This window comes from Prionailurus bengalensis, chromosome A2, assembly GCF_016509475.1.
Source record: "Prionailurus bengalensis isolate Pbe53 chromosome A2, Fcat_Pben_1.1_paternal_pri, whole genome shotgun sequence".
Lineage (NCBI taxonomy): Eukaryota > Metazoa > Chordata > Mammalia > Carnivora > Felidae > Prionailurus > Prionailurus bengalensis.
This window is the reverse complement of record NC_057348.1, coordinates 57,138,183-57,150,217: the sequence shown is the minus strand read 5'-3', so window position 1 is coordinate 57,150,217 and position 12,035 is coordinate 57,138,183. Positions and strand designations below refer to the sequence as shown.

Below are 12,035 nucleotides of genomic sequence, written 5' to 3'. Positions count from 1 at the left end.
ATCGTTAGCCACCTGCTGAACCTTCTGGGTTGGGGAAAGAATGCAGCTGTTGGAGTCAGCAGAAGGGGAGGGCCTTACTGTGATGGGGTGGCCCTCCACCTTGGATTTCTTGAGCTTGGGATCACTTTGGTGGCCATCACACTGTCATACATCCAGCCTGTTGATGGGTCCTGGATCTGGTCCCACCCATAGCTCATGTTCATCATCACCTTGGTCACACCAGCGGTTCTTGTTGTCATGGGGCAGCTCTGTGTAAGATTAATATCTTTTTTTTTTCTTTTTAAGTTTATTTATTTTTGAGAGGGAGAGGTAGAGAGAGAGAGAAAGAGAGAGGGTGGGCAGGGGAGAGGAGGGACAGAGAGAGCTAGAGAGAAAGTCCTAAGCAGGCCCCATGCTGTCAGCGAGGAGTCTTGCTCAATCCCATGAACCATGAGATCATGACCTGAGTTAAAATCAAGAGTCAGACGCCACCTAGGCGCCCCCCCCTCATAATATCTTCTAACGTTCTACTGTCACTGGGGTGGAGGGCCATCAGTTTTCTCAAGAGGTTTTCACATTAAACAGATAAGAATATTGGAATGTGGTATTGCCCCCTCAGGATCTGCTTCCATAGCTGCCAGAAGTCCTCTCCCACAAAAGGCTGGGACACTGGTGACCATGGTGCCAGAATGACTCCTATGCTCCACACATCCACCATGGTGGATCGTTGTACTTTTTGGCACAGGAAGAGTTCTGGGGTAGCATAAGGGGGGCTGTTAGAGTAGGTATTCCACTTATGGCCAATGGTGAACTGATTGCTAAAGCCAAAGTCTGAAATTTTTATATTTAGCTGCATGCCACAAAGCAGGTTCTCTGGCTTCAGGTCCCTATGGATTGTACCATTCTGATGGCGGTACTGCACAGTGGATAGTAGCTGCTGGAATTTGCCTCTGGCCTCTTTCTGTCATGTGGCCATGGTTCAATAAATAACCGAACATGTCTCCTCCACTAATGTACTCTAAAACAAGGAATAGTGCTTCCTCAGTGTCACTCACCTCAAATAACTTTACAGTATTGGTATGATTCAAGGCCTCCATGCTGCGTGCTTCACAGCAAAGTCCCTGCAGGCTGGAGGAGCTCTGCTCACTCTTCTTAATGACCTTCACTGCCTCTGTCCCAGTCAAGATGTGCTGGGCCAACCTCACTTTGGCAAAGTTACCCTGGCCAATGGTCTTGAGGAGCTCATAATTGTCGATATGGGTAGTATGTTCACAGAGATGGCCGTGAGGCCCTGCTGCATGATGATCTCCTAACCCAGTTGTACTAACAACACTAATGATACAAAACAGTAGTTATGCTTACTGACTATGCTAATAAAAGAAAAATGAGAAAAATGAGAAAAGACAAAAAGAATGAAAAAAATTTAAGAAAATAGAACAAAGAAAAATAAGAAAAAGGAAAATAGGAAAAAATGGGAAAACAAAAGAATGGAGACAATAAATAAATAAGATGGAAAGTTTTTAAAAAGGAGAAGACAAGCTGTCAGGTCACCAGAAATCAGCTTTCTGGGCTATAAGGACCAAAAACCTAGGTGCAGCCAGGGGCTGATTGGGGTGTTTGTGATTCCATCACCAATGGTGCAGAGCGAGACATGGACTGATAGTGGCTAGAGATAATCTACAGGGGTTTTCTCACTTTTTTGTCTCAAGACTTTTCGTTCTTTTTTTTTTTAAAGGGACTCCAAAGAACTTTTTGTTTTAGGTGGGTTATTAGAGACTAATATTTATTTTATTGAAAATTAAAATCTGGGGTGCTTCAGTAGGCTTTTCCTTTCTAGTTTGGAAATCTGTAATAATTTTTGGCTTTGAAGACCTCAGTGTTTATACCTAAAATCTTTGTTTCCTTTTGCTTAAGCTCTGATTGGCGTTAAAATGAGGCTACAACTATGTTTGCATCACAATACTATAGGAAAGGGTTTTGTGGCATAAGACGCAATAAGGTACGTTATTAACATCTGTAGCATTGAGAGGAAGATAGCTTTCTTTCATCTTGTTTTCACCAATGTGATTGTGAGTAGATTTCTGATGAGAAACCTTGGAGGCCAGAAGGCATGGGTTGATGTGTTCAAAGTGTTGAAGAGAAGAAGCTGTCAACCAAGCATCCTGTATCTGGTAAAACTGTCCTTCAAAAATGAGGAAGAGATTAAGAGATTCCCAGATAAAGCAAAGTAGACAGACCATTACCCCTATACCTGGCCTACATGAAGGGAGTCCTTCACCTTTGAAAAGAAAGGACACTAGACAGTAACTCAGAACCTTATAAATGAGTAAGGATTTCTGGTAAAAGTAAATACCTGGAAAATTATAAAAGCTAGCACTATTGTAGCTTAGGTTTATAGCTCCACCTTTTGTTTTCTTTGTAATTTAAGAGACTATATATGTATATATTTTTTAAAAAAATTAGTGTTTATTTTTGAGAGGGGCAGAGAGAGAGGGAGACACAGAATCTGACAGGCTGTGTCTGAGCTGTCCACACAGAGCTGACATGGGGCTTGAACTCAAGAGCCGTGAGATCATGCTCCGAGCCAAAGTTTGATGCTCAACTGACCGAGTCACCCAGGTGCCCCTGTGTGTGTGTGTGTGTGTGTGTGTGTGTACGTATATATATATTTTAATATTTATTTATTTTGAGAGAGAGTGAGTGCGTGGGCAGGGGGAGGGGCAGAGAGATGCGGGGGTGGGGGTGGGGAGAGAAGACCAAGCAGGCTTTGCACTGTCACCGTAGAGCCCAATGTGGAACTTTATCTCATGAACCATGAGATTATGACCTGATCTGAAATCAAGAATTGGACGCTTAACCAACTAAACTGCACAGGCACTCCAAGAGACTAATATAGTTTTTAAAATTAATATGTTTTTGGATGCATAGTACATAAAGATGTGACATCTGTAACTGAAAGGGGGTTGGGTCAGAGCTGTAAAGGAGCTGAGGTTTTGTGTTACTAAAGCTGGTATAAGTGCACATAAAAGTGTTATAACTTTAGGATGTTAAATGTAATCTAGGGGTAATGGCAAAGAAAATAGCTATAGAATACACACAAAAGGAAATGAAAAGGTAATTAAATATTTCACTACGAAAAATCAACTAAACATAGAAGACAGTCATGCAGAATGACAAAAAAGCTCTAAGATGCATAAACACAAACACCAAAGTCACAGAAATAAATCCTTCCTTGTCAGTAATTTATTTTTTTAAATATTTTTTTAAATATTTATTTTTGAGAGAGAGAGACACAGAGTGTGAGCAGGGCAGGGGCAGAGAGAGAGGGAGACACAGAATCTGAAGCAGGTTCCAGGCTCTGAGCTGTCAGCACAGAGTCCAAAGCAGGGCTCAAACTCACCATGAGATCATGACCTGAGCTGAAGTCAGTGGCTCAACTGACTGAGCCACCCAGCCGCCCCAGTAATTACTTTAAATGAAAATGCATTAAACTCTCCGTGTAAAGCAGATGGGCAGATTGAATAGAAAAAAACGTGATCCAACTATTTGCTGTGTACAAGAGACTCAATTTAGACCCAAAGACACAAAAAATTTGAATGTGGAAGAATGGAAAAAGATAATCCATGCAAATCTATGTAACTGAAAGAGAGCTGAAATGGCTGTACTGGTATGAGTCAAGATAGATTTTTATTTTATTTTATTTTAATTTTTTTTAACGTTTATTCATTTTTGAGACAGAGAGAGACAGAGCATGAGTGGGGGAGGGTCAGAGAGAGGGAGACACAGAAGTGGAAACGGGCTGTCAGCACAGAGCCCGACGCTGGGCTCAAACTCATGGACCGCGAGATCATGACCTGAGCCGAAGTCGGCCGCTTAACCGACTGAGCCACCCAGGCGCCCCAAAGATAGATTTTAAATGAAAAAAGTTAATAAGAGACAAAGAAGGACATATGTTAATAAAACGTTCAGTACAGGAAGAATAAAATAATGATAAACATTTACATGCCTGATGACAGGCCATCAAATTATATGAATCCAAAACTGACAGGACTGAAGGGAGACATAGACAATTTTACAATGATATTGGAGAGTGGCTAGAACCGGAGAGAAAGTAAGTGAGGAAATAGAGAACTTGAATAACAATAACCCAACCAGATCTAAGAGACGGGACCCCACCCAACAACAGCACAAGTTCTTCTCAAGTACCTATGGGACCTTCTCCAAGACACACCTGCTGTTAGACCACAGTTTAAGTCTCAGTAGATTTTGCAATGTAGATATCATATAAAATGTCTTTTCTGACCACAATATTGAGATAAAGTTAGAAATCAGTCACGGGATATGGCACCTGGGTAGTTCAGTCAGTTAAGCATCTGACTTTTGATCTCAATTCGGGTCTTGATCTCAGAGTTGTGAGTTCATACCCCACATTGGGTTCCATGCTGGGTGCAAAGCCTACTTTAAAAAAAAAAAGGAAATCAGTCACAGAAGGAAAACTGGAAAATTCACAGATTTATGGATATTAAACAACACACTCTTAACTAATGGGCCAAAGATGAAATCACAAGGGAAATTTTAAAATACTCAGGTTAATTAAATGAAAAGTCAGTACACCAGAACTTTGGGACACAGCAAAGCAGAGCTAAGGGGGAAATTTATGGCTGTGAAAAAGAAGAAACCTCTCCAATCAACAACCTAACTTTATTTCCTAAGGAACTGGAAAAAAAAAGAACCAACCAAAGCCAAAGCCAGTAGAAGGAAAGGAAATTGTAAAGATTAGAGCAAACTTTTAGCTAGATTGACTAAGGGGGAAAAAAGTTCATGTTACTTAAAGTCAGAAATGAACGTTGTGGAGATGTTACTACCAATTCTACAGAAAAAAATGGATTATAAGAGAGTTGTATGAACACCTATACACCAACAGATTCAATATCTGGATGAAATTAATAATTTCTAGGAATGTAAACTACCAAAACTGACTCCATAAAAAATTACACTTGTCAAGTAAGGAAATGAAATCAGTTGTCCAGAACCTCCCAACAAAGAGAAGCCCTGGACCTGATGTCTTCTCTGGTGAATGCATTTAAAGAACTAATACTGATCCTCAGATTCTTCCCAGAAATCAGAGGGGGAACACTTACTAACTCCTTCAATGAGGGCAGCATTGCTCTGATACTGAACCCAGGCAAACACTACAGAAAAAGGAAAACTACAGTGATTGAAAAACTCCTGAACGGATACCAGCAAATAAAATTTCCCAGCATATTAAAAGGATTATTTGCCATGAACAAGTGGGATTTGTTCTTGGGATGCTAGGATGATTTCACATTGAAAAAGTGATCAGTGTATACCATATACGGTACTTATACACCACATTAACGGAGTAAAAGGAACAGCAGCAACAAAAACAAAACATCATCTCATTTGATGTAAAAAAAAAAAAAAGCTTTGACAAAATTCAGCTTTTCATGACTCAGAACACTAGGAATAAAAGGCAGTTACTTCCAACATAATAAAAGCCATATATGAAAAGCACTCAGTGACCATGATAATGGTGAAAGGCTGGTAGCATTTCCTCTTAGATCAGGAGAAAGGCAAGGATGCCCACTGCTGCCACTTCTATTCATAATAGTCCTGGAAGTTCTAGCCTGACCAAACTGGCAAGAAGAAGGAAAAAAAGGCATAGGAATGGGAAAGGAAAGAGTAAAATTATCTCTGTTGTAGATGATAGGCTCTTATACATGTAGAATATCTGAAGATTTCATACTAAAAATAAATAAAAACCCGTTAGAGCTAATAAACTAATCTTGCAAAGTTACAGGATAGCAAATGCACACACAAAAAAACCAGCTGCATTTCTATATACTAACAACAAACTGTCCAAAAAGGAAACCAAGAAAATAGTTCCACGTAAAATAGCATCAAAAAGAATAAAATCAGCTTGTTAGGAAAGACAGGTACCATATGATTTCACTCACATGTGGCATCTAAGAAATAATTGAGCAAAGGAGAGACAAACTAAGAAGTGGACTCTTAACTATAGAGAAGGAACTGATGGCTACCAGAGGGGAGGAGAGTGGGGGGATGGGTGAAATGGGTGATGGGGATTAAGGAATGCACTTGTAGTGATGAACATTGGGTGATGTGTGGAAGTGTTGAATCACTATATTGTACACCTGAAACTAGTATAAAACTGTTTACTGGAATTTAAAATGAAAAATTTTTAAAAATTGGTACGTGAAAGGCCTGAAAACTATAAAACTGCTGAAAAAATTGAAAGAAGATATAAATAGAAAGATAGCTCATGTTTTTGGATTAGAAAAGTCAATTTATTAGGATGACAGTATTACTCAAAACCATCTACAGATTCAGTGCAGTCTTTATTAAAATCTCAGTGACTTTTTGCAGAAATAGAAAAATGCATTCTAAAATTTATATAGAGAATCATGGGACCCTGAATAGTCAAAACAATCTTGAAAGCTCAAAACGAAGTAGGAGGTGTCCCACTTTGTGATTTCAAAACTTACTACAAAGTCACAGTAATCAAAACATCGTGATATTGGCATCTGGATACATGTGTGGAATATAGAGCCCAGAAACTGACCTTCACATGCATGGTCAGTTGAACTTCCACAAGGGGGCTAAATCCACCTAGTGGTAAAAGGACCGTGTCTTCACCAAACGGTAATGGTACTGGAAAACACATACCTGCCAAAGTGACCCTTAGCTATGACTATGAACAAAAATTAAAACTAATCGGGGGCGCCTGGGTGGCGCAGTCGGTTAAGCGTCCGACTTCAGCCAGGTCACGATCTCGCGGTCCGTGAGTTCGAGCCCCGCGTCGGGCTCTGGGCTGATGGCTCGGAGCCTGGAGCCTATTTCCGATTCTGTGTCTCCCTCTCTCTGCCCCTCGCCCGTTCATGCTCTGTCTCTCTCTGTCCCAAAAATAAATAAAACGTTGAAAAAAAAAATTTTTTTTTTAATTAAAAAAAAAAAAAAAAAAAACTAATCGAAGACTGGGGTGCCTGGGTGGTTCAGTCAGTTAGGTGTCCGACTTCAGCTCAGGGCATGATCTCGTGGTTTGTGAGTTCGAGCCCCGTGTTGGGTTCTGTGCTGACAGCTCAGAGCCTGGAGCCTGCTTCGCATTCTGTGTCTCCCCCTCTCTCTGCCCCTCTCCTACTCATGTACGTGCACTGTGCTCTCTCAAAAAATGAATAAACATTAAAAAATGTTTTAAGCTAATCAAAGACTTAAATCTAAAGATTAAAACTATAAAATTCTTAGAAGAAAACATAAGGGAAAGTTTTGTGCATGGATTTGATAGTGATTTTGTAAATGTGACACCAAAAGCACAGGCAACAACAGGAAAAACAAGTAAATTGGACTTGATCAAAAAATCTTCTGTGCTTCAAAGGACACTATCAAGAGAGTAAAAAGACAACCCTCAGAATGAGAGAAAATACCTGTAAATCATACATCTGATGAGACATTAATATTCAGAATATTTGAAGAACTCCTACATCTTGCTGGCTCAGTCTGTAAGAGCTGCGACTCTTGATCTCACAGTCATGAATTCAGGCCCCGTGTTGGGCATGGAGCTTACTTACACACAGACACACACACACACACACACACACAAACACACACAACTCCCTACAACTCATCAACAAACAACACAATTCAAAAGGGGCACAGGACCTGCATAAACATTTCTTCAAAGATACGCAAAATGCACATCACCAGTCACTAGGGAAATATAAATTAAGCCAACAGTGAGATACCACTTCACAGTGACTGTGATGGCTATTCATTTTTTTTTTAATTTTTTTTAATGTTTATTTATTTTTGAGACAGAGACAGAGCGTGAACAGGGAGGGTCAGAGAGAGAGGGAGACACAGAATCTGAAGCAGGCTCCAGGCTCTGAGCTGTCAGCACAGAGCCTGATGTGGGGCTCGAACCCACGAACCGTGAGATCATGACCTCAGCTGAAGTCGGACGCCCAACCGACTGAGCCACCTAGGCGCCCCTATTCATTATTTTTTTTACGTTAATTTATTTATTTTGAGAGAGAGTGTGAGTTGGGGAGGGGCAGAGAGAGATGGGGGGAGAGAGAATCCGAGGCAGGCTCCGTGCTGTCGTCACAGAGCCTGATGCGGGGCTCAATCCCACACACTGTGAGATCATGATCTGAGCCAAAACCAGCCGAGCCACCCAGGCACCTCAGTGATGGCTATTATTTAAAACACAACAGCAACATGAAGAATACATGAGGTGAGGGTGTGGAGAAATTGGACATCTTGCTGTTGCTGCTGAGAAGGTGAAATAGTGCTGGCCCTGTGGAAAGCTAGAGTCAGAACCCAGACTCACTGTATGTCCTGGCAAAGCCACTCTCAGGTGGATGTGAAAACAGGATCTCAGACAGATATTCACACAGTCGTTCGCTGGAGAATTGCTCACAACAGTCCAAAAGTAGGAATAACCCACATCATCAGCAGATATTTTATCTGGATATAAACCAAATTTGGTATTTACATGCAGTGGTGTGTTATTCACCGCCTGAAGGAATGAAGCGTTCACGCTGCAGCGTGGATGAACCTTGAAAACGTGCCAAGTGAGGTCAACCCAACATGAAAGGATGAATATCGTATGATCCCACTCACGTGAGCTCTTTAGAAAAGAAGATTCATGGACAGAAAGTGGACATTGCTAAGGGCTAGGGGAGCGGCACCTGGGGAGTTCTTGCTTAATCTGTATGGAGTTTCTGTTTGCTGTCATGAAAAGTTCTGGAAATAGACGGTGGTGATGTTGCACCACAGTGCGATGTTCTTACAAATGAGGAAATTAAGATCAGTAGCTTCTCTTCATACACACTCTTCCTCTCAAATAAAGCCAAACTGCATCTTAACGGACAGATCTCTGCCCTTGAAATATGATTTCATAGTTACATTGAGGCTAGTAAGCAGCAATGGGGAAACGGAGAAGCTCTGTTCTAAACCAACTATCCCAACCAAGGAAGAATAAAGTTACATAAACTGATTTACCACCTCGTGGTGTGCTCACCCATGCAGTGTGGTGTGGTAGAAAAGCACATAATTATGGAATGTGAAGTGTTCATCCCTTTTCCTTTTTTTTTTTTTTTTTTTTTTTTTTTTTTAAATTTTTTTTTTTCAACGTTTATTTATTTTGGGGACAGAGAGAGACAGAGTATGAACGGGGGAGGGCAGAGAGAGAGGGAGACACAGAATCGGAAACAGGCTCCAGGCTCCGAGCCATCAGCCCAGAGCCCGACGCGGGGCTCGAACTCACGGACCGCGAGATCGTGACCTGGCTGAAGTCGGACGCTTAACCGACTGCGCCACCCAGGCGCCCCATCCCTTTTCCTTTTTTATCAGGGTAGCTGTGTCCTTCACCTTGAGTTAGTATTCAGCAGTGACCTCTCTAAATGTCCAAAGCAAGCTGTCTGTTGGCGATCCTGTTTGGCGGGTGGATCTTCATTTTGCCAAAATTGTGTGAGCCCGGTGTTAGTCCTGTTAAACCTACTCTTCGGTAATGTAACCCTTGAAATAGAAGCAGTGTTGTGAAACTTGTGACATTGCTGTTCGTTAGCATTTCCTTCTCAGCCCAAAGAGCTGGGCCTGTGCTTGAGCATCACGGTTCCTCATTTCACCTGACTCTGTTAGCTTTCTGTGCCTACCCCTTGGCCTGGTGGCTTATTTTGTGTCAGCCTGACTGGGGCCCTGATGCCCGCTTATTTGGGTAAAGCGTTACTCTGGCTCCATCTGTGAGGATCTTTCTGGATGAGATGAACATTTGAATCTATAGACTGAGCAAAGCACCTTGCCCTCATCCAATCAGTAGAGTCCTGCCTAGAACAAAAGGCTGAGCAAGAGACAATTCACTCTCTCTGAAGGTTTTCTCCTGCCTTCAGACCCTGCCTGGATCTTAACTGTTGGCTCTCCTGGTTGTCAGACCCTCACACTGCAGATCTTGGGACTCCTTGGCCTCCTTAATCATGTGAGCTACTTCCTTGTAATAAATGCATATGTAGAAATTTTATGTATGTGTTTATATACTCACGTATATATTTATATTATCGTATACATTGTATATATAAATCTCATATGTATATGAAGTGTATTATATTTGAAGTTTATTTTTAACAACATATATATATTTTTTTAAGTTTATTTTGAGAGAGAGCAAGCAGGGGAGAGGAAGAGAGAGAGGGAGACAGAATCCCAAACGCCATCAGTGCAGAACCTGATGCAGGGCTTGAACTCACGAACTGTGACACCATGACCTGAGCCCAAATCAAGAGTCAGATGCTTAACTGACTGAGCTACCCAGGTGCCCCTTAACATTATATTTGAAATCTCACTTGAAGGTAATTGGGAAAATTTGGACTTTTTATGGTGCCAGCAGAGCCAGTAAGTTCTTTTTCTCCATCTGGTGGTTCTGATAGTTCTGGTGGTTCTGTGTTTCTGGAGAACCCTGACTAATGAACTTGGCATTAATAAAGTCACTCTTTCCTAGAGATAGGTCCCAGAGTATCCTTATATGATCCTTTACGTAGTTCTGTTTCTCAGATAGTTCTTAGAATTCAGGGAACTAGTGTCTGGTTTTTGAACAGCCAGCTGTATTCTGGCAGAAAGTTTAGTCACTTAACCAACAGGCTTTTTTGATAGTTAAGCCTTTGGGTAAAAGTGAAGAAGTTCATCCAGCAACCATAACAGAAGTGAGATGTAGAAATGAAAGGATGGGTAGCTTTGGGGTGAGTGAGAGCTATAGGAAAACACTCAGTCTCTAGGTTAATGGATTCAAAAACATATGGGAATAGTGTTAACTGAAATCTTTTAAAATCTCATCCTGTTTGTAGGAGAGACGAGGCAAGAATCATATTCTCTACTGTCAGTCCCATATTGACTTCAGAGAAGTTGTATGCATGTAAAGTGTTTTATTGTTTACAAGGCTGCTTTACCTATTCACACGTGGAATCCTCCCTACAACCCTACAACCAGTTAGAGGTGGGCAGGAAGTCTCTCTCTTACATGTGAGGAAGGAAATTGAATTGTAGATGCGAAAATTTGTTTATAAAGATAGTAAGGTTAGGGGCGCCTGGGTGGCGCAGTTGGTTAAGCGTCCGACTTCAGCCAGGTCACGATCTCGCGGTCCGTGAGTTCGAGCCCCGCGTCCGGCTCTGGGCTGATGGCTCAGAGCCTGGAGCCTGTTTCCGATTCTGTGTCTCCCTCTCTCTCTCTGCCCCTCCCCCGTTCATGCTCTGTCTCTCTCTGTCCCAAAAATAAATAAATGTTGAAAAAAAAATTAAAAAAAAAAAAGATAGTAAGGTTAAAATGGTAAATTTTATGTTCTGCATATTTTGCCACAGTAAATCATAATAAAATAAAGTAAGAATGCTTTCTATAACTTTATGCTAGTAAATTTGAAGAGCTGTTGGGGTGAGGATAGTCTTGGCAATATTGAACTAAAAATGATGGGTCAGTTTGTTCTAGGCTGCAGGTAACTTTTGTTGTGTGGAGGTTAAAGATGAAAAAGGCTAAGGGAATAAGGGAAGGGAAAACAATGGAAACTTTAAGGATTTCTGCCCACCGTCCCTCAGGAATCAGAAGGAATGTTTACTGGGGTGCCTAGGTAGCTCAGTTGGTTAAGCACCTCACTCTTGATTTTGGCCCAGGTCATCATGTGAGATCGAGCATCTCACCACTTGGTCAGGCTCTGTGCTGGGCATGGAGCCTGCTTGAGCTTCTTTCTCCCTCTCTCTCTGCCCCTCGTCTGCTTTTGCTTGTACTCTCATTCCCTACAGGGGGAAAAAAAAAAAAAAGAATGTTTACTAGAATTTGTGCCCTTTCAAGCTCTTCTGTCTCAACACAGTAAACTAAGCAGACCATGTTATTTATTATGCTTTATTACAAATCCCTCCCACACTTCTTAACTTTCTGAAGTCTTATCACAGACACAACCCTCTAAAACAAACAAAAAAAAATGGGAGGGAATTGTATGACTAGATGCAAAGGATTACTTAAATCTGAACTAAGTG

The 12,035-nt window shown here is 41.3% G+C and overlaps 1 protein-coding gene across 2 annotated transcripts in view; it reads left to right on the top strand.

Annotated features, from left to right (window-relative positions):
* Positions 1 to 12,035, top strand: part of RAB7A (RAB7A, member RAS oncogene family) — a 71,728-nt gene that overhangs the window by 22,229 nt on the left and 37,464 nt on the right. Inside the window, exon 1 of one of the 2 annotated variants that reach the window (XM_043588266.1) lies at positions 9,914 to 9,994. The exons of the other annotated variant lie outside the window; for it this stretch is intronic. The gene's annotated coding sequence lies outside the window, so the exon portion shown is untranslated. Of the gene's footprint in view, positions 1 to 9,913; positions 9,995 to 12,035 lie in introns of those variants that run through there. 2 annotated transcript variants of the gene reach the window in all.